The 23,805-nt window shown below is 40.1% G+C and overlaps 1 long non-coding RNA gene across 1 annotated transcript; it reads left to right on the plus strand.

Moving 5' to 3' along the window:
• The first annotated feature begins 50 nt into the window (after nucleotides 1-50).
• Nucleotides 51-23,475, plus strand: LOC140625421 (uncharacterized). Its single transcript, XR_012024763.1, has 4 exons — nucleotides 51-1,682; nucleotides 4,336-4,465; nucleotides 20,927-21,459; nucleotides 23,125-23,475. It is a non-coding gene; the product is annotated as an uncharacterized lncRNA (long non-coding RNA).
• Nucleotides 23,476-23,805: the final 330 nt, after the last annotated feature.

A 23,805-nucleotide genomic window follows, 5' to 3' on the forward strand; every position in this document is an offset into this window, starting at 1 on the left:
ATTCACTAAAGAAAGTGCTAAGTCAAACAGCTATAAGGTGTGAAGAGGTGACACTCCTCCTATCAGGAGAGCCAATGGCTAATAGCCATCATGCTAACTTTAAATATAGATTATTATTATTATTGAGCTTATAGCACCTTGGCTGTTTGCCCAGCATGTCCTTGCTAACTCAGGGTCACAGAGAAGAGTAATTCTCTGCCACAACTCAATAAGACATGGGATCTGCATGATTAAAATGGCCTTAGCATTTGGAATCCTGAAATAATGGCACTCCAAATTAAATTAAAAATGGGTTAGATTGCTTTCAGGGAAGAATTGCTATTACCCTGTACCTTTCTTCTTGCTCCCCTCCAAAGTCTTTATTGATTTCATTATTGCTCAGATCTGATAACATCTGTCCTATTGTTTGGGGGAATTTAGGATGCTTACAAAGACTTACCAAATTAATGAATTAATGGAGGGAGGTTGGAGAAACAAAGAAAATGAGGTGATTTAAATACGTGCACACACGCACGCGTGCACGTGCACACACACACACACACACACACATTCCTAACAGAGGTTGCTGCTGTGGTAGACACTTTCTTTGATAAAAGCAGAGCAGAGTTCTTTGTTCAATAGTTGCTTTCTGGGTAAATGTGTTTAGTCAGGACATGAGACCACTGGCCCTTGGCCGACTCCAGCTCGTTTGCCCCACAGCAACCACGGTGCCCACACAGACCATTCTGATAATTAAATTCCCAGAAAACCTGTTCTGAATCACCCAATAATTGACTGAATTTGTATTTGGATGCCATTGCTGATGAGAATAAAGCACCATGCAATAATGCTTTCAGTTTCACCATGGTTTTATTACCTTATTGGACCACCAGGGATCTGGAACATCCCAGGGGGAATACTTTTCAATTTAATTAACCTGTAGACATTTAGCTTAAAGAGTAACAAATAATAGACAAATACTCCCCTTTCCCCTATTTGTCTCTTATGGAGAATTACAACTACTAATAATATAATAATTGAAATCCAAAATAAAACTACACAGCCAGGGAGGTGATTAGGCAGAGAGGGTGGAGAGTAGAGCTGCAGAGGCCTGGTTGGGTTGTCTGTACACCAGCTCTGGTGAAATAGGGCTTTCCTTCAGTTTACTACAAACTGGGAGGCAGAAAAGAAAGGATTAGCTACTTTCATGGCTAGGAATTCAGGAGTCCCAGGAAAGGGCCCCGCTCTGCACAGCCTCCTTCCTCACCAGCACACTGAACCTTTAACCAGAAACAAAGCCATTCTTTCTATTGTTACATAGAAGGCTTGGAATGTGAAGTCTCCCTGGCAAGGGAGGAAGAGATGATGTAAGCTCATTAACAAGGAGAGGCTAATGACTGATGTCACATTCTCTCCTGAGGGCTGATTTTGATGATGCAAAAAGGGGAGAAAGACCTGGGCTTTGAAGAGGGATGGAGGAAAACGGAGTCCAGGGTTTGGCATACTTTGCCCTTTTAGCTAGGTCTGTTTTCTTGGTGAAACGTCATCCGTTCATCAGCTGAAAGCAAAGCTACTGGTATACGGATATGTATTAAGCATTTACTGTGTGCCAGGTTCTGGGAGAGGTACTTTCCCACACAGACTCCAACATTGCTGCAAAATAGGATTCTAATCCTCTTTTGTAGGAGAAGAAATTGAAGCTGGTATGTAAAAATTAATTTATCCGAGATCACCCAGCTCCTGCGTGGCAGAGAGGAATTGAAATCAAGGTCCACCTGCTTCCACACACCGTATGCTTTTGATTCCCACCATGAGAGCACATCTTAGAGCTTGACCTGAAGTTTGGGGATGATTTTTTTAAAATACAAACCAAGTCAAAATTTTGCCATTAATCTTGAAATATTTTGGTGACAGTAGTCAGATGGACTGAGCCCATTTTATAGATAAGACTGAAAAAGGACTGTGGGACCAAGCCAAATTTCTACTGCAAAGCAGAAAGTAATTAGCATTCAGTGTTCTGATGTTATACCCAATTGCTTGATTGGCCTCTTCTTTTGGGTTTCTCTCTGGCACCTTCACTCAATCTGTGCAGGACTGAACTTACCATCTTGTATTAGCCTATTACCCATATCCCTTTCCTACCCTAACCTATTCTTTCTTCTATTCCTTTCTTGATCACTGGATACCATCATTCATCTTTAGTCACTTAAGACAGGTACCTAAGTGTACTTCTACAGCTCTCCCTCGACTGAACCTCCCTACTCTGCCCCCCAATCTAATCAGTCCTGTTGAGTATACCTTCCAAATACGTCTCTAATAAGTTTCCTTTTTTCTTTTCTCCATCTCCAATGTCAACTCCTTGGTTTATGCCCCAGTCATTTTCCCTCTGTGTTCATCTTGTAAAGTCCAAAGTCAATTTCAGGCCACACTGCCTTCTGCCCCATCATACCCAAATTGATGACAAGCTGGTTTCCCTAAAACCCAAAGCTGGATACATAGTAAATGTTGAATGAATAAATGACAAAATAAACCAGAAAACAAAACCAAATCTATTCACAAGTATGAATACTAGAATAGCAACAAATGAGCTAGAAAAAAATGCAAGCCATTTGTACTCCTTTAAGTTGATATAAGATATATACTCAGTGAGATATGAATCTTTTTTTTTTTTGAATCTTAAGTATAAAGTTCAATCAGTTTTGTCAACATATATACCTATGTAAACAACACCTCAATCAAGATATAGAACATTTTCATCACTCTGGAAGTTTCCTTGATGGTTTTCCCTAATGATTAATGATACTGAGCACTTTTCAACATGTTTATTAGCCATCCATACATCTGCTTTTGTGAAATGTCTGATCATGTTTTTCACTCATTTTTAAATTTGGTTGTTTTTAATTGCACATTTGTAGAAGTTTTTGATAAATATAGATGAGAACTTTTATCAAATAAAACTAACATGAATATGTTTTCCTAGGCTTGCTTTTGTGAATATGTTTTCCTAGGCTTGCTTTTTTACCTACCTGTATTTCTTTTTTTTTTTTCCTACCTGTATTTCTTGAGAAGGAGAGAAATTAGAATTTTGATAAAGTCTACCCGATAATTTTTTTCTTTTATGGTTAGTGCCTTTTGTGTCTCATCTAAGAAATCTTTGCCAACTCTAGAATTCAGTGATAGTTTTCTGTTTTCTCCTAGAAACTTGACATTTTAGCTGTTATATTTTGGTCTAGAAGCCATTTAAAATCAGTTTTGTGTATAGTGAGAGGTAGAAGTCACAGCTTTGTTTTGCTTTGTTTTTCCGGATAAGGCTATCCAGCACAAGTTATTGAAAAGATTTCCTCTCTCCATTGAATTGCCTTTGTGCCTTTGTTGAAAATCAGGTGACTTAATATGGGTCTATTTCTGGACCTGTTATAATCTAGTGATCTATTTGTCTATCTTGACACCAATCCCACACTATTGATTTACTATACCTTTATAGTAAGTTTTTAAAACAGATAGCACATCTTGTCCCAGGTTATCAAAATTATTTTGGCTATTCTAAACCCTTTGCATTTTTTCTACATATGTTTTTAAATTATCCTGTCTATTGTCACAAAGAAAAGTCAGTTGAGATTTTGATTGAGAATGTGTAGAATATTTAAATCTGTTTAGAGAGAATTGACATCTTAACAATAGTGACTTTTCCAATTCACAGACATGGTATATTTCTCTATTTTTTTTTAGGTTTTATTTATTTTCTCATAAGAATAGACCCAGTACAGGTTTTATTAGATTTATTCTCAGCAATTTGATTTTTTGATGTTGTTTTAAATATTTTAGAATTTCATTTGTCAAATTGTTGGTAGTATATAGCAATATATTCAAAATATTAAAATATTTTTCATAAATAATCATATGAGTATGTGAATAAACTTTGTTTCACTTTTTCCTTTCTGGTCTTTATGCTCTTTATTTTTCTTGCCTTAAGACTTACAGTTCAATTTGAATGAAGTGGAATTTACGTGCTCCCAATGTTGGAGTAGATCCATTGATTCACCATCGAATGTGGTGTTAGCTTTAGGCTCTTTGTAAAAAAATGTAGATATAGATAGATATAGATTGAGTTAAGAAGAGTTCACTGTATTTTCAGTTTATTAAAAGTTTTCATTATGAATAAGTGTTGAATTATGTCAAATATTTTCCTGCCTCTATTAAGATAATCATATAGTTACTCTTTTTATTATCTCTTAATATGGTGAATTATATTGAATGACTTTAAATGTTAAATATTTAAATATTAAACCAGCCTGTGTTCACTTGGTCATGATGTATTATTCTTTTCACATTTCACTGAATTCATGAGAGACACAGAGAGAAGGGCAGAGACATAGACAGAGGGAGAAGCAGACTCTCCACGGGGAGCCTGATGCACAACTCAATCCCAGGACTCCAAGATCACAACCTGAGCCAAAGGCAGATGCTCAACCGCTGAACTACCCAGGTGCCTTTGAATTCAATTTTCTAATATTTTATTTATGGTCTTTGCATCCATGCTCACAGGTGATCTTGGTCTGTAATTGTCTTTACTTGTAATGTCTTTTTCAGGTTTTCACATCAGGGATATACTGGCATCATAAAATTAGTTGAAGAGTCCTTTATTCCTTTCCATTGCTATCACCTTAAAAACACATCTTTATAATTTTTTTGGTTTGCTTTTTCTTGCTCCAAGGCCATGATTCTCAAACCACCTACAAGTTAAAGCAAAACAAAAATGGATGGCCCTCTTCCCAAGAGTTCCTAATTCAGTAAGTCTGTGTAGAGACCAATAACTTGCATTTTTAATAAATTCCTAGGTGATGCCGAAGTGATTAGTCTGCAAGCCAAACTTTGAGGACCATGTTTCCAGGGTTAAAAATATGCATATTTAATTTATCATAATTAATTTCAGTTAATATTGTGCTACTTCACATAAAATGTATGAGTTTCAACAATAAAATTCTATCACTATCTTTTGTGCTATTGTGGCCATGTGTTTTATATGTACCTAAGCAATGAAACAAAATAAATACAGTTTTATCATTTTTAATTTCAAGAGTGAATTCCTACATTGATTTCTAGAACACCCTCTTTTGGAGTTTCCTCTTTTCTAGTACACCCTCCTGAAAATTCTAGATACTTTTGCAGTCTAGAATTCTGACCTTGCCTTTTCAACTCAGCTAAATGGCCATTCTATCTCAGCTCTGCATTTCTACATTGTGACAGGAAAATGCCCCCCAAGAAAGTGATAAGAGATTCGCCTTGTGTGTTTCTCTTCTCTCAAGGATTGCAATTCTTCATTGTCTGTTGCTTGATGCTTAAAAAACAAATACATCATATCCTTTGACCATCTTTATACTTGTTTTATGATGGGAGGGCAAATCTGGTTCTGGTACCAGTTGCTCCCTTATGGCTGGGAGCAAAACTTTGAAAGTTGTAACTTTAAGTATAGATTCGATGACTAAGTACAAATGTGTTTGGTGAAAACAATGTAGTAGAAACTGATGTCTGTCTAACTGCTGTCACTTCACCCAGGCCCTCCCCTCCCCACACACATACACCAATTATCTGCAAAATCTGAACTATAATTACTGCTGGGTGTTACAACGGGCTACAACTGTGTGGCTTAGACTTTGACTCCAGTGGTGTTTTACTTTATTATTTTTTTTTAAATGAGTTGCCATCAATTAAGAATTTGAAAAGTTTGACCTGAGAGTCCAGAGTTCCTAACTTCTTTAAAATGGAAAGGTCTAGTGGCACTGAATAAACATGGCCACAGCAGCCTGGAGCAGAATAGTGATTGCCTTCTTCAGAGAGGATATGTGTTTTCTGGTTTGCCTCAGCCCCAAGCCAGTCCATTTCACTTAGTTATGTTGTCTTTCTGACCCCTATAGTATTTTTCTATGTGACTTTGGTATGAAAACAGATTATCTTACATATAAATAGAATGCCCACCATATCCAACGTGATCCACCCCTTCAGTGCCACATTCCCCACGATAGTTTTATTCTATGAATGCACCCAGTTTTCCCATACTCCTCACTATTCTCACTAAAGAAAAAAAAAGAATATTCTCACTAAGGAAAAGAAATAAAGTAACAGGGAACAAAGACACAGAATGGAGTTAAAATTGGCAGGCATAACCTGGTCTTCGTGCAGCTGGAAGTTCATCAATAAGTAGTGAGGGACTAGCCACACTGTCTGCTCCCATTCTGATTCCAAGGTTAAGACGTGTTTATGCCTTTCAGCCAACAAACCTCTCTTGTTAAAAGCTTCTCTGATATTACTTTCCTGGAAATTCAATTTGGCCCTGCTCTGAATTTTATACCCATAGTTTTGCTTGAAAACTCAAAGAAATGAAAAATCATAATTGCTTTGCTTATGCAATAGGGATATGGTCTTTGTGTTTTATAATCAAAACAATGCTTTTTTCTTGAATTTAGTGTGTGTGTGTGCATGTATTTTAAGAGATAATAATATTAACTAAGATAGTTTTTGATACTTACTATATACTAGGCACTCTGCTAAGCATTTTATATGAAAGATGAAATTTTATCTTCAACAACAATCCCGTGAAGGAGAAATAAATGCTCTCTTTGTGCCGATAAGAAAGACCGTAAATACCTTGCCTGAGACCTAATGGCAAGTGAGTAGTGAAGTTAGAATTTGAAATCTCTGAATTGAAAATGAAATATCTGAACCGAGTGCTAACCAGTTTGTGCCCTTTGACTCCTTGTAATGGTTTTGAGCAAAGGTGTCAAAATCATGCTGCAGATGCCTCACCCATCACCCCTCTAGCAAGTTCCTGGGTTGCACAATCCAGAGGGATCTTTCATACCTAGAGTTATGCTCCATGGTGGCCCTGGGGACTCAAGCATTTTCTATGAAAAGGAACTCATTAAAGTTCATGCCTCTTTAGAGAACAAGTCAACAAAACATTTGAAATGAACCACAGAATGTCACAATAAAATAACATAGAAATGGAGTATCATTTTCTCTGCTCTACACTGATTTTGCAGCTTGTCCCTGTGTATTGACCTCACATCTCTTAGGCTCAAAAAGCAGGAAAGACAGGAGCTTGAAGAAAATCCTGTTAGTGTTCTCAGGGCAAAAAGACTTGATTGAGGAGACCAGATAAACCTTGAGGAGTGTTCTCACTTCTCAATCAGGGTCAAGGAACTTAAAGTTAGAAGAAGCCCAGGAAAACATTTTTCTCCTGCCCTCCTGCTTTACAGATGAGGCAACTAAGGCCAGATGCAGGTCTGACTCCCCAGGTACTAGGTCAGTGATGGCAGAGTTGAGTCCAGAACCTAGGCCTCATGGCTTTCTGATACAGTGTATTTTGAACACACTACTATGGTGCCTCTCCTAAGCGGGACTTAAGGGTCTCCTCAGAAAGTGACTCCACTGCATGTTCAGGCATGTTCAGAGAGGAGCAGAGGGAGAGTGGCACATAGATAAAGAAGGACCTGGCAGTGGGATAACTGATGATTCAATCAAGAGCCAAAATATCAAGTTATTAAACAATAGAAACTTTTCCCTTTTATTACCATTGAAACTTTTTCATTGAAATTTCCAACGTGTCTTCTAAGAGACTGGAAGTAAAGGGAAACAGAGGATATTGTTTTACTTTTTGGTTAATCCTCCAATAATTAGTGTCAAAATTAAAATTGTGAGGTCCTGAGGACACCCTGACTGGTCTCTATAACTCCTCATTTTTTCAATCCTTTGACATGGTGACTGCAGCTTGAGCTCTTCCGTGGGTAGTGTCCTGCTGTCATAAAGAAAGAAAATAGGCTTGCAGGGGTGAACTGATTTTCCTAAGGCTCCATATCCACTCGATTCAGAGGACCTAAAACCTTTATATTTTCAGTCATTCCTTCTGGGGATGGGTATGTAGCCATCATATCAAAGACATCTAAACTTATGGGGAGGCAAATTTTGAGATATAAGTATGGGGAGGCAAATTTTGAGCAGTGAACAGAGCTGGGATATTCTACTCATGCACAAATATACCTCTCTAGCTTATGACTATGACCAGCCACTCAACTTCCCTAAACTTTAATTTTTCTCATCTACAAAATAATGACAATTATAACTGCCTCATGAGATTAATATAAAGATTGTATGGCTCTTCTTATATTACATAAAATGGTTTTCATGTAGTACATGTTCAAGAAATGTTAGAGCTTGTTCTCTCAAATATCCTCTGTCAACAGTCAAAATACTCAAGATGGACAAGAACAAAAAATCTATAACTGGTTAGGTATAATTAAGATACTAACAGAAATACTTCCATTTACTTCAGTGAGGCTTCTGATCAGATTTCTCCATGGCATTGCCATTTGTTCCTCTCTTTTTATGACTTTTCATACATTTTTATTGGCATGTAATCAAGGAGAATATGGCTTTCTAACCTTTCCCAAATGTCCCTACTTAAATCCTTCAGATAAAAATTTACCTCTACTAACTTTGATGTGCTACATTAGTATGTGTACAGAATTTTTTGAAGCTTTCATTTTAATTCCAGTCAGTTAACATACACCATTATATTAGTTTAGGGTCTACAATACAGTGATCCAATACTTCCATACATCATTCGGTGCACTCCTTCATCCCTATCACCTTATTTCACCCGTTCCCCCCACTCACCTCCCCTCTGGTAACCATCAGTTTGTTCTCTGTAATTAAGAATCTGTTTCTTAGTTTGTCTCTCTCTTTCTTTTTTTCCCCCTTTGCTTATTTGTTTTGTTTCTTAAATTCCACATAAGAGTGAAATCATATGGTATTTGTCTTTCTCGGACTGATTTTGCTTAGCATAATACTATCTAGCTCCATCCATATCATTGCAAATGACAAGATTTCATTCTTTTTTATGGCTGAATAATATCCCATTGTATATATATATGCCACCTCTTCTTTATTCATTCATCAATTGATGGACACTTGGGCTGCTTCCATATCTTGGCTATTGTAAATAATGCTGCCATAAACATAAGGGTGCATTATCCCTTTGAATCAGTGTCTTTGTATTCTTTGGGTAAATACCCAGCAGTGCAGTTGCTGAATCGTAGGGTGGTTTTAACTGTTTTCCACAGTGGCTGCAACCAGTTTACATTCCCACCAACAACACGAGTGTCCCTTTGTGTCTACATCCTCACCATCACCTGTTGTTTCTTGTGTTTTTATTTTAGCCATTTTGACAGGTGTGAGGTGATTTCTCATTATAGTTTTGATTTGCATTTCCCTGATGGTCAGTGATGATGAACAACTTTTCATATGTCTGTTGGCAGTATCTGTATGGGTTTAATAAAGAGAGCAGTTGAATAAAATAATATAGCTCTTCCAAAGCTATAGGCTCTGGTATATGCATATGTCAGTCCTGCTCTCAGGTTTTGGAAATGGGAAACAGAGTTCTAAGAGGTTGAGTTACATATATCGATGATAAATCATAAACTCTAGTTAAGATAAAGAGATCCTTTATGGGATTATAAAACAGAACTGATCACAAGTGAAAGTACGAAACTGCCAGGAATTAATATAATGCTTTGTACCCAGATTTGTGTCTTCCCAGCTTCTACTTCACTTTTCTAAGAGCTGGCTACTCACCCAAATGGGTGGGCTTTTGTTGCTATGTTTGTATTAATTGACACATCTTTTACTGGCCATAGCTGATTGGACCAGAGATGAACAGTGGACCCAGTCTGGGCCAATGAGACTCTTTTCTAGGTGTTTGGACACCTAGGGTGGAAATACATTTCTTGTGCACCTTGATGTTAGGAGGTGATGGTTTTAGGGCTGGGTCTGTGATGTTCCACCATGTACGAAAGGAGCTGGTGTGAAGAGAGAAAAAAAGTAAGTGCTCAGAAAGAAGTGGAGGCAAATGGCACCACAGTCACAGAAAGATTGGCAATAGCACCCTTCGTTCTACAGATTGTCTAGCCCCTATTACTTTCTTTGCTGGAGCACAAGGGTTGTTGCATTCTATGAGATACACATGGATTCTTCTAACAAATATTCATGTTCACACACTTGAGTCTTTTTGTTATCTGTATTAAAAATATCTTTATTGAGGCAGTGTCTATGATGATTAAGTGGTCAAGGTTATTATCCAGCCTCCTTGCACTGGAAGTGTCTTGTTGGGAAAGATGAGTTTCTCATCCAGTGATCCAAGGGAGCAGGGCTTCTGCCAAAACACAGCTACAACAATCACTTGTTTGAGGTCACTTGTCATGTAGTTCTATTTCCCCTTTCATGCACCTGTATTCTCCCCAGTAAATTGGAAGCTTCTTTAGGGAGATGATTCTTCTTATCAACTTTTCATCCCCTGTAGCACCGAGACTGTGATGCTATTGAATTTGCTGATGGTGTTAATGTAAAAAGAAAAAGAAAAAATAATAAAGAAACTTTCTACTTCAATAATTTTGCATTTGGGCAAAACTTCTCTTGCCTCGATTTAGGAAATAATCACATTTCTTTCTTTTTTTGTTGTTGTAACCAATCTCTCTCCTCAGCTTTGTGTCAATGAGGAGATAGGTTTATTTAGCCAGTAATTTCCACTGCAGAAAATCTTGGGCCCAGATTGCCCTGCAAAAGCAATATGTTCTGTTTTATTTTTATATTACATTATATTTATTTTAATTGCATTCTCCATCTGGTCAAAGATAGCATTAGGCACCATAGATGGAGAAAAGAAACAAAGAGATATCTAACCATGATAATAACTGAGATTATTATTTAAAAAAATCATCCAGGGGTACTGTAACCTGCAGGCATGAGACAAAAACAATAGCCCTCATGTTAAAGAGCTCTAGGAGGATTCTGGAGAGGAAGAAAGATAAAGAGAAATAGACCAGATCAGGACTCCTGGTGTCCAGGAGTGGCCCAGAATGGGACTCTTGCACCCACCCCACACCTGGAACTAGTTCTAGGACAGTGTGGGCCACAGTGTGAAATGATACACGTAACCCCTAAGCTATCTTGTGCAATTTTACTATTTCCAAAGTAGTTTCAGCAGTTCATTAACGTACAGTTTCAGTCACATGTTTTATTAATAAACTTTAGAAGAAACCTCCATGAAAGAGGTCATTTTCTTCTCATTTCAGGGAATGTTTCTGCAAAACTCTGCTAGCTCTTGGAGGTGTTCCAAATGAAGCTGATATATCAATGGTTCAGCATATCAGAAACCAAATCCTAAAACTAGATGCCTGCAGTGGACAGCTAGGCACCCAGCTTCTAGGTTAGGATGCTGTGTATGACAGGTTATCAGAGATGCTGAATCAACTGTTCCTGCTTTTGAATTTGATGAGGGAACTTGAGGGGAGGGTTTATACGTGAAAGTTTGCCAAAAATGAGTAGGTGGTGACATTCCCCGACTATGATCCATCTCTCCTCCCACCCCCTGCAGTCTATCACTTAGGATAGTTTATGTTTCAAAAAACAAAAATTCATTTGAAACTGGCATAAGCAACTAATGGAAGAGTCACATACTGACAGATTTAGGGGTATATGGGCTTCCCATGTGGTTGAAAGCACAGATTCATGGTATCCTCTGGGCTCTGTTGATTTGAAAGCCTTTTGTCCACCTTTTATGTCAGATCCTTCCTTCAGGTCGGTCCCAGGTTCAAGTTCCAAAAATGGTTTCACAGCTCAGAGCATCACATCCTTTTCCCATGCCAGTCAGTAACTAAGACTGCATCTTTTCTAGTCTTTAATAAGACTAAAGGAGCATTTTCACATGAAACCTCGAGAGAAATTCTTGCATTTTACTGGCTCAAACCTGATGCTCATCACTAAGGCAACCTTCGTGCCTGGGAAGGGGTGAGTCGGTTTTGCAGATTGGCTTAAGTTTATCAGAGCTCATTTCTGGAAGAGTGTGGAGGTCATTCCCATTGAGAGTGGGGCTTTTTTTTTACCAAGGGAAATCTAGGATGCTATCATCATGAAAAGAAGGAAATGGATACAGGCAGCAAAACCCCAGGTACCTACTACAATGTTCAGTAACTACAATTGACAGTTAATATTTTGGTGCTAATTTCAGCATATTTTGCAGAATAATGAAAGAACCAGTATAACAACAAAAGGCAGAAAAGGACAGCTGTTAATTATCAGGTGAGGGGTTTTGTGTTCAGAGAGGTCTAATAGGAATTGTCCTTGAAAGAGCAAGCCCGAACAGGAAGGTGGATTTAATAATTAGAATCAAAGAAGGCTGTCCTAGATATAATCTGTGCCCTACCTATAACCCTTTCACCAGGTTACAGGCACCTTTTCCCAGCTGCTAGGAGTGTGGGCCACTAACAGCTTAAAGTTGCCCCCTTCTCTGGAGATGAACTGCGATTGGCTGATGGATGTTAATCCCTGTCTCCCTCCTTGAACCCCAGCCAATCACCAACTGATGTGATGCAAAAGCCCCACTCCCTTTCCTCAAACTGAGACACCTTTGTGGCCACTTTGTCTCCTAAGTGCCCTATGCCTCAGGCGAAGGCTGGACTCTAGTCTTTTTCTCCTTCTTTTTGACTCCCTTACAACTTCTTCCTGAAGAGCTGCCCCTTAGTAAATACACCACCTGGATCTCTGCCTCAGATTTAGGTTCCAGAGAACCTGACTTAAAACAGAGGCCATTCTGTATAGAGGCAGAAAAATAAAAATGCAAACTAACAAATAAACGGGAGCCAAGAACCTTTGTTCAAGATGGGTTCCATGAGCTAATGTATTACAAGAATTAGATAGTACTTGGGGCACCTGGGTGTCTCAGTGGGTTAAGCATCTGCCTTCAGCTCAGGTCATAATCCCAGGGTCCTGGAATCAAGCCCCATCTCAGGCTCCCTGCTCAGCAGGAAGTCTGCTTCTCCCTCTGTCTCTGCCCCTCCCTTCTCTGACTCTCTCTCTTTCAAAATAAATAAAATCTAAAAAAAAAAAAAAAAAAAAGAATTAGAAGGTACTCAAAAGAATTAGGACTACGTTTTCCACTGAACAGGAGGCCCCATCCTCAAAGTAACTTAAATGTAAAAGGGAGGAAGTATTACAAAGAACTGGGTGCTTCAGAGGACCTAAGGTACACAGGTCTCAGTAGAAGGCTGTTCACAGTATGAGCAGCAAGAGCTGTTGCTTCTTTCCTCTTCTCTCTCTCCTCTGTACTTGCTACATTGCTTTCTTCTCTACTCATCTGGCCTTGGGGGGTGGGGTGGGGAACAGAAGTATACCAGAATATTTCTCTCTCACTTTGAGGAGATTGAACTGGACTCCATTGTTCCCATTTTGGTTCCAAGAGAAGGAACTTTGACTCATATCAAGGAAGCCCTGAACCAATCAATCACAGCCAGGGAGCAAAGTGATTTGGCAGTGACTATTTACTAGACACTACAGACAGGGAGATTTTAAAACCTAGTTCTCAGGTTAGATGGCTTATCTGGAAATACAATCTTATGAGAAGTGGAACCAAGAATGATTTGACTAGAAGAGACAAGACCTCTAGAGGTAGCAAGATAGCTGTATTCAGATACTCAATAGGTTGTCATGTAGAAGAGGAAATAAGGCTGGTTTCTGCTGTTCAAGAAGGTAAAAGAAGTACATGAAGTGTTAAGTAGTAGAGAGAGGCAGAAGCAGATTTCTGCAGAATAAAAAGGAGCCTGCTAACCATTAGAGATGCCCAATGTGAGGGAATAGGCCTTACTGCCAAGAGTCTACGAGTCCCTGCAAGTATCCAAGAAAGACTGAAGGTTGACAATGATAATACTAGCTGCCATTTATTGAATACCCACTACATGCCAGGTTCCATGGTAAGTGTTTTATATATACTACCTCAAATCCTCACAATAATCCTGCAAGGCAGAAAGCTTATTATTCCATTTTAGAAATGGGTAGCCTGAGGTCTAGAGGGTTAAGTGACTTGTTGAAGGTTGTATTACTTATAAGTGGCAGAGTCTGAATTTGAACCCATGTCTGTTTAATTTCAAAGTAGAGATGTTGCCAAGGAGATCCCTGCCTTAGAGGGGGTTCGATTAAACAACTATTAAGGATTAGCATGCTAATTTTAAGAATTTACTGGACCTCAGTTTCTGCCCAGCAAAGCCTGTGACCCCTGAAGTCTTTACCAAAGAAAACATACCATGATTCTGAGTAGGACCTTCTTTTGGGAGACGAGACCAGATACTCTACTTCAATGAGTTCAGAATAAAAGATAATCAATCTATCAGTAAGGATTGGCTGCAACAATGAACAATTCAAAAATCTTAGTGGCGTATCTCAGTAAATCCAGCAGGGCTGGGTTGGGGAGCTCTTCCTATGACAGTCAGGGCCCCGGGTTAATGGTGCATGCTTGATCAGCAGAACAGCAGTCAGCCAAAGCCATGGCGAATTGTGCACTGGCTCCTGAAACTTCTGCCTAGAAGTGACACACATCCTTTTCACTGACATTTCTTTGGCCAAAACCTGGTCACAGCTAACTTCAGAAGAGGTGAGGAAGTATAATCACATCACAGAACCAGTAATGGAAACACATAAATTTGGGATTGTACTGATGTACATTAGGAATTAAGAGCAAATATTGAGGAGTTGATGTTAGGTAATCATGATTATCAAGAATTCCTAGAGGAAATTGTGAAAATACACTGTGAAATTCATTCTCTGAAAATTTGGGGTACCATAAATTGTCTCATCATACCACATCGCCGAAAGATGAACCAAAGTAGTTGTTTTCATTCTGTGCCATGGAATGCCGCAAACACCTCTCTAAAAGGTTAGGGATGGGATTCTGTATTTCCCCCCTTTCCTTTCCTCAACTGTTTTCATCTGTTTTATTTGTGATGTGTGTATGTTTGATGGATTTTTCTTCTCATCATCCAGATATAGCCAAGCATGTGACCCAACCTTAACCAGATTCTTCTCAGATTTTGACCCTTAGACCAGTGACTATAAGGACAAAAGAAATGGTTAGAGTTCATTCAAGACCACTGCATCTCCTGCTACTATGTATATTCCCAGTCTTACGCTTCCATTTTTCCTTTAATCATCTGAAACCACTAATGTATTTCCAGTAAATTCTCTTATGCTTTAGTTAGCTCTACAACCAAATAACCCTAAATGGATAAAGTTTCATTAAGATTGTTTTTTTTTTTTTTGCTTGTTTGTTTTTTACATAGAGTTCCACTGTTAAAATAATTAGAATTTGGGCCAGATAATTTTAGATGTGGTTCCTAGTCCTATGTGTTTAAGTTAAAAAAAAAAAACAACAACATGAGAAAATGCTTATTGGAGATCAGGCCGCTGACTCAATACCAACATTACCACCAACAGGAACCACAAAGAAACCTAGGTCAGAAATATTCTTGCATAAAAGATGCCTCAGTGTATTTCCCACCAATCTTTCTGCACCGGCCTGTGAAATTTAGCTCTTTCTAATGTCCAAACATTCAAAAGCTGCAGGCTTGCACATTCTGGAGCTGTGTGATATGACTTTTCTTTGTCAACCTCACCGCATACTTCTCTCTGTAATGGAGGAGAGAGACCCTTGTCCCATGCACTTGCTGACTTTGAATGCAGTGCTCTTTAGGTTTGCACCATTTCTGTACAGTGGAGACGCCATTTTTGGTGAATAGCTTGTACAATCCTGGCACTTCCTCCTCAGTCTTCCTGGCTGATATTTACGAGTTTAAATATGGCTAATGATATAACAATTCCGCCAGATGGTCAATAGGAACTACATGGATTCAGATATTTGAGCATCAGGCAAAAGCTCGATTCCTTTGACTGAGACTCAAACATAAAGCCATTTTTTGGAAAATAATTTAATTCTGAAGATTCATAAACACTGTAAGAAGTAAACAGAAGTAACCAGCTCAGATAAGTGAAACAAGAATGAGCTTAGCATGCACCACGCATTCTTCCCAGCAGGATGGGTAACTGGTGTCCCACCAGGGCTGGTCCATGTCTTGGGACTCTACTTGTGTGTTCCATCGGGGACACCTGTTATCATACAGGTTGCAGAGAGCTAACGTGTTTCCTCAGTGAGCTGCCCAGCGTTCACTTACTTTGGTTAGAGGACCTTTCTGCCTCGTTGTAAATGTGCATAGATTTTTCCCGATCATTTTCATCACCTTCATGGTCTCCACTGCATTCCTCTCCTTCTTTTGTGGTAGTCAGAACTATTCATTCTTTCCTGCACTACCCAGAGGAGTCTTTGTTTTACCCCTGTTCCCTTCCAAGTCTCCACCCTGAATATGTGCCCATTCTGTAGTCCTCCTGGCCTCCGTCTCTCTGCCTCCTTCACTAGATTATTAACTACTACTATTAACGCACATGCTGAATAGCTCAGTTCTGCACTCTGAATTTTTTCTTCCTCTCTGCAAAATAGGCACTTCCTCCTACTTGCCCAGAAAGCAGCTTGGTTTCTCTTAGGAAAGGCTGGCCTCTTGAAAGAACATCATCCCAGTGCTCAAAACTGAATTTCACCTATGAATTTTCATTTGGTTTTTTTTTGGTCTGTTTCCTAACTTTTAAAGTATCACTTGGCTGGGGCAAAGGCAGGTGTACTTCAAGTGCTATCGGCAGAGCATGGGAACACCACTTCCATGCATTTATTGTCTACACTTTACAGGCTCTAAGTGAGGATTACTGTCAGAATTAGGTAAGAGGGTGGAATGAAGAAAGAGTTTCAACGGACGAAAAGGATCTGTGGGGAATATAGAACAGAGTTCCACTGGAAGAGGGTAAAGGAAGACAAAATGCAACTAGTTTTCTACAAAAATTAAAAGGAAATCACATACAGACTCTGGAGGAGTTCAAAGACATTGAAAGACAGGCTGTTGCTGCTTTAAGTATCATCTTCCTTTGCACAGATTTCCCAGGCAATCCACCTGGCTGATCTTACCGCTCTATCACCCATATGGAGGTCTCTGGCAAAGTCCAAGGAGCTATAAACAACAACAAAAAATACAAATAAGAACCCTGGAAATAGAGACTTAGCTCTCAAGCTGTGAACCCAGTTAGTAAATTCTGTGACATTACTGAAGAGTCCTTGCCATCCCTCTGGCCCTGACATTATTGGGCTCATTCATTCCTATAAATGTGCCTGCATAAACCAGCACCTCAGCCAACAGCTACTTTCAGAGGAAAGATATTTGCCCTCTGTTTCATTCTCTGTCCCTAGGTCTGTCCTGAGATGTCATTGTCCGGGCTTGGGAAGTACAGTCTCTGTCTGCCACACCAGTAATGCCGTCAGCTTCAGGAGTACATTTCTTACCTGCGCATCACACGCGGTGGTTTGGTCAATGGCCAGTATTCTCCTTCCCCCTCCCTCCTCCCCATCATCCTCACGTCGCTGTGTGTCCCTAGCTGTGTGGAATCTGGGCCCAGCCTTGAGAACAGCTCTGCCTCTCAGGGGAGAGGCTGATTGGCTATGCTCTTCACCCCGAACAAGGAGACCTTTCATTTAAAAAGGAAAGGTGTTTTATTTCCTCCTGAATTAGAATAATGAAATATTTCTTGTAAACCTGGAAATTAAAATGCAGACAATACATGTCCTTCAATTTCCTTTTATTGGTCTTCAGAGGTGAACCCAGGAAGAGTTGTAAATATGTATCAGGGTAGCTCCTGGCCTGAAGGTATTGAAACTCCACTGACAGCAATGCCAATTGTTGCTGTCTGGTGTCTCCAAGAGTCCCCTCCCTCCTCCTCCCCCACCTCCGTGTCACTTCCATCTCCCTACCCTGTTTACAGTGACTTTGAGACTGGTAAGAAGCATTTTGAGGTGACACTCCAGCAGCTGTGTGGTCCGGAATGCATTATAATGCTATGTCTCAATTACAATATTCTTTGGTTGATGCAGGAGGCATGAGCCAGGATCCAGCCTTAGAGAGCACTGCCATCTCCTGGAAAACCCTCTATACATGAGGCCTGCTGTCTTCGCTCCTCCAACGCCACAAATCAGAAAACAAGGCCTTGGTCATGGCCCTCTATCTTTAGCACCAAAGGTCTGGGTACACAGAACCTTCTTCTTCTGCCCCTTCAAATTGGAACACGCCAATTCCTGAAGGAAATGAAAAGGTGTTGTATTGTCATCTTAATTAAAAACAAATAACTAGGTTGGGGAGGCCACTGGTGCTGAGACTGTGATTACTACTCCTGCCTTCTGCTCCTGAGGCTGGTAACAGACGCTGCTTCCTATAAATGAGTGCCTGGCACCAGTACAATCCTGCCCTCGGGATCTTGAGAAAAAGCAGGAGCCTTATTTACACCATTAAGGACAGTACTGAGGACTCCAGGAGGAAGTCACCTTCTCAGGCAGAGCATCAGAGACCAGAAAGCCCTGCGTCCTTCAGCCTTTGCTCTGTGGCAATTGCTTATTGAAATTCCACCTTACAGACATATTGGGATAACTAATGAGATATTTTCAGAAATCACTGGAGACCCAGAAAAGCACCTATGAGTGTCCGTTTACACTCCCAACATATGAAGGCCGGCACACCCAACAGTGTCTGTGAGGCAACAGTGGATTTTCTAAGACACGGCTTTAGTGATTAGAGCCGGGTAGTTGTCAGATTTTGGCTAGAACGAAATGCATTTGGGAAGATATCAGGCTCTTCATCATGAACAAGAATAGGCTTTCTGTACTAACAGCTTTCTTTTGAAATAAATGATTATCTGTGTAAAGACAAATACAAAAATCTTCTCATTAGCTGAATTAATTGATTTCAGTTAATTAACTGAATTGCTTAAATTTAACTAGCAACCCTCTGAATCAGTAGTTCTTATCTTTCTGAAGACCCTTTGAAAAATCTGAAAACGTATGTATCCTTTCTCCAGAAAAATGCAGACGCATTCTGCATATGATTTAATGAAGCTCATCCCCACCGACGTCAAAGCCAAAGTGATTTTAACAGCACTCAATTAAAATGCCTTTTGCAGCTAGACTTCTTTTGCAAGACTGGTTTTAAGTTTTGGGTCTCCTGGTTATTTTAGGGGGAAAGGAAGGGGCCTCAGGAATATCTGCAAATGAGCTGACCTGTGGGTTGGCACCTACAAGGAATGGCTGGGGGAAATTCCCCTTCCCTTCCATTTCCTGGCCTTATATCGAAAGTAGGTTTAAATGTTTTTCCTTTGAAAATCCTGGACTTGCAGAGGCATACACGGGAAAAACTCTGATAACACCTTGCTTCAGCCTGGTTCCAGGAAAACAAAGTAGAAGCAAGGGCTCGGCCATGGCACCTGGTTGGGCTCGTCCTTTGTCTTCACCCCTGGAGAGAAACCCTAATGAGAGTAATTCGGGAACACAGCCTTCTATGTGACAGGAAGATCACACACCACTTCTTCCTAGAAGGTCATGGTAGTAGCCCCACAACCCTTCCGGGGGACTCTGGTGTATGAAAAAAGGAACAAATCTCATGATGCAAAGAGTGAGATGGATTATAAATGCTACATTAAAATAGTGATGAAATAGTGACATGCAGGCTTTATCCCAGGGTTCGGGTTTCTTTTTTTTTTTTTTTTTTTTTTAGGGTTCGGGTTTCTAACCAAAAACAGTCTTTAGCTCCTTGTTTTCATCTTTATCATCAATTCCTAGAAGGAAGTCTTTGGTCTTCCCTTCCTAATCTGATGGCAGAGGTTGTATGATCACATGAGCCCATTCTGACTGAGCCTTCAAGGAAGTTTTCGCTCTCCAGTTTTGCTTCTTTCTGGCCCATTTCAGCAGGCTACTGGGAACTCACTCTTATTTCTCCACCTGAAGGTGATAGAAATGATGGATTTTAATATTTAAAGGGTGCTTTCAACTTTTTTTCAAAATTTCTCACATTTAAACCTCATTTCTTTCCACATAGTAGGTGGGAAAACTGAAGCACACATAGATAAAGAGAAGGCACATCAACTCCTGGCACACAGTGATGATAATAACAAGGAAGCATTAATTGTTCTTGGGTATCAGGCAGTTTGTCTAGCACTTCACATGCACTGTCTCATTTACTGTCCCCAACAACCCTATTCAAAGGTACAATTATGATCCCTTCTTTTCAAGTTAGGAAACTAAGAGAAGATTCAGCTAGCTGTTGCTGCAATTGTGCTGTGTAACAAACAACTACACGTTCTCAGTGGCAAACAATAGTAAGTCATAGATGTCATGCCTTTTTGGGTTTTCAGGAGGTTGGCTGTGCTAAGCTGAATTCAGCGGGGGTGGTTCTGTTCCTTCATCCTCTTGGACCAGTGGACTAGCTGGGGCATATTCTTCCCATGGTGCTGGTAGAGATGAAAGCGACAAAGTGGAAACTTATGAGGCCACTTAAGTCATAGGCTCAGAAGTAGCATGGAGCTAATTCCTTTCAAAATTAGCCAAGGCAGGTCACATGGGTGAGCCCAAACTCAAAGAATGGAGAAGCCCACCCTTCCCAAGATGAAACCATGGCAAAAGTAGATGTAGGGAAACATGAAGAGCTAGAACCCAAGTAGCTAAGGGGCAGGATTGGAATTTGAACAAGGCTTACAACCTAAGGGTTTTTACCCCTTTTGTTAAATTTAAATTCAATTTGCCAACATATAGTATGACACCCAGCGCTCATCCCATCAAGTGCTCTCCTTAGTGCCTGTCACCTAGTTACCCCATCCCCCCACCTTCCTCCCCTTCTGCAACCCTTTGTTGGTTTCCCAGAGTTAGGAGTCTCTCATGGTTTGTCTTCCTCTCTAATTTTTCCCCACTCAGTTTCCCTCCTTTCCCTTATAGCCCCTTTTCCTATTTCTTATATTCCACATATGAGTGAAACCATATGATGGTTTTCCTTCTCCAATTGACTTATTTCACTCAACATAAAACCCTCGAGTTGCATCCCCATTGAAGCAAATGGTAGGTATTCGTCTTTTCCGATGGCCAAAAAACCTAAGTTCTTAACTGCTATGTTACATCACAAGGACTTAACAAAGGGCCACTATTATTATCTTACAGATGCAACTTGTCTCCTGATAGATTGAGTGAATTACTATCAGCAAACAAATGAGAGTGGAAAAGAAAAGCTATTAATAAGAAGCAATGATGGAAGAATAAGAAACGGGACAGAGAAAGAATTGGCAACAATAATCCATTACCCAGTGTTGACTATTTACAGAATATTTAACTCATATTTTACATCACCGTTACAGAGCAAATGAAGAGAATGTCTCATTTTGTCTTCTGTCTATATTGGCAAGGGTCAAAAGTGTTGAGCCTCAAAGTCACTTTTAAGTAGTGATTTGGGAGGTATTACCCCTTGTAGTAGCATGCTTAACTTTAGATAAGTCAGAAACACTGTACTCTGCTGGAAAAGATATAAGGGCCAGAAACATCAGGGTCTGACCTCAAGAGAAGCAGCAGGAGAGCAAAGCCAACATTGATGAACCAGATGAAGACAGAAAGAAATGGGACAATGGCTTAAAATGATCCATGAAAACTAATGACATTGGAATAAAATAAAATTGGGTAAAGAGTGGATGACTGAACAGGTAAGAAACCTTTGCCTGCCAGGGAATGGATGACCTAGTTTCTGTAACTTTGTAACCTCAACTCAGAGCTATATTGCTGATGTCAACTGCAGATAATCTCATGGGATATGAACCCTTGTCAGGGCCAGGCATCCAAATGTCACCCCCCAGCAAGCGGCCAGTGAAAGCTAGTAAAGAGGTCATTGCAAAAAAGCTGACTGATCACTCAGCCATCTAGTACCTTCACACCAGGTTTATGACATTTCCTTTTCCTCTCCTTTCTGGAAGCAATCTGTTTGGATTACCTTAGACAATGATTCTACTCTTCATCTCCTTATTCCCCTAACCTGAAATAATTCTTAAGGAACTACTGATAACTTGCTCTTTGCTCCTCACCAGACATGTGTATGCCTCACTGTTGTGATACAGAAACGTGTTTTACAGAGGGAAAGGGGAAGGGAGCCCAGAGAGCCCACAGAGGACCAGAAGTGACTCTGCGGTCAGCAAGGGGAAAGGCAGTAAGAGGGAAAGGAATAAGAGAAGATTCTTACAAGAGAAAGGTGACAAGCTCTCTCCTCCTGGTGACATCAGTGAGGCTTACATCTTAGAGTAGGTGCTGAGGCCCAGCAGGTAGACAAGATATGGGGTCCCCTGTGGTGCATTCCAGAGTCATTCATCTACACTTTGCCTTCCTCCTCCACTCCATATTTCCATACCAGCTATCCTTCTTGAAAAGCAAATTCCTTTTCAATGATGCTACTGTGAGACATCTTCTGATCCCAGAAAAGTTGAATGCTAAGAAACCAGGAGATAAAAGAGAGAATATTGGAAGTATTTAGTCATTGACCATCACATCAGACATACCCTAGGCTAGGCAAGTCATCATGGGGGAGGACAGTTAGCAGCTCAATATACTCAAAAGTGCTTTCCTTTTTATTGTTACTCTATGGTAAGAGTTCCCTTCCTATATCTTGGAATTTCCCATGAGAGCTGAGGACTGAGGTGATAGAAATAATAGGCTTCACTCCCTGTATTTATTGAGCACTTACTCTGTGACTAGTGAGGTGGCCCAGGATGGACAAGTGACTTTGTTGTGGAAAGTCAGCACCCTTCAAAGTGCTTTGTAAACTTTATCTTATTGAATTGTCTCAACAAATCTATGAGGTAGATCCGCTTACTATTCCCATTTTACCACTAAGACAGTTGAAACACAAACAGGATCCACAGCTCCTCCCCAGATAGATAGCCTTGAAGGGACTAAACTACACTTTACTCCCGGGCAACAGGTTTCAGAATTTCTGCCATTAACACTGCTCTATATTGTTTCCTACACATGAAACCTGGGATCAGTCCTTGAAAATAGTTACGCACAGATTTTGAGCCCCAGGGACATTGTTGCTACAATTAAGTAGACATTATGGTTAGAATGGGCTTGGGCTTTGGTTTGGGGAACCTCGAACCTAATTTTGGTTATATGCCCAACCCACAGTTCAAGAAAGACTTTGAATTCCTTCTTGAGAGAATTTGATCCTCTGAATCTGTTGGGATAAATTCTAGGATTGTGCAAAGTTCTGGCTTCTCCCTGGGAGAGTGGCCAGCTTTGCTTTTTGACTGACCAGCGTCCACTCATTCTTCTTACACTGCGAATGCCTGACTTCATGTTCTGTCTCAATCCACATGGTTTAGGAGAGCTGATCTATGAGTGGCCCAGGTATGGACATCAACATAGTCCCACTTCGTGATCCAAGGAGGCCCGTTCAGTCCCTATTTGAGCATCTTACTGGAACTATTGGAAAAGAAAAGCACTTTTCCTAGTGGCAGAGAGGCTAAGATACAGTCCTAGGGCTGCTAGGGGTCATTGGCCCCAGAGGGGAAGAACCTGCTTCAGTAAAACCAACTGAAAAAAATCTGATGCAAAATTAAAAATATGAAAAATCATGAACCCTGAAAACATTTTTGGAATTCCCAGATCCTTCTGTTCCTGAGCTCCCTCTAAACATTTCTATTAAACAAATCAATAAATTCCCTTTTTTAAGTTTGAAGCCAGATTGTTTGAGGTTCCAGTCCCTTGTATCAAAAAAAAAAAAAAAAAATCTGGCTAGGAACCTGTGGGCGATTTGAAGAAGACACACTCCTCAGTCCTAGGGCTTAAGAATTCCATTCCCTCAGAAGCAGGGTCCTGGGAATTTCCTCCTGTTATTGGGGACAACAGCTGACATCAGATGCCTGACTTTTTACGAGGCAAAGATCCATAAACAATCAGATATTTCTTCACTGAGATTTAACCTTTTCCTTCCTGCTTGAGAGAGGGTTTGTTCAGACTTATCCCTGCTTCCACTGCTCCCCTGCAAGCCCCCTGACTCCCAA

The sequence above is a fragment of the Canis lupus genome, chromosome 36 (genome assembly GCF_048164855.1).
Source record: "Canis lupus baileyi chromosome 36, mCanLup2.hap1, whole genome shotgun sequence".
NCBI lineage: Eukaryota > Metazoa > Chordata > Mammalia > Carnivora > Canidae > Canis > Canis lupus.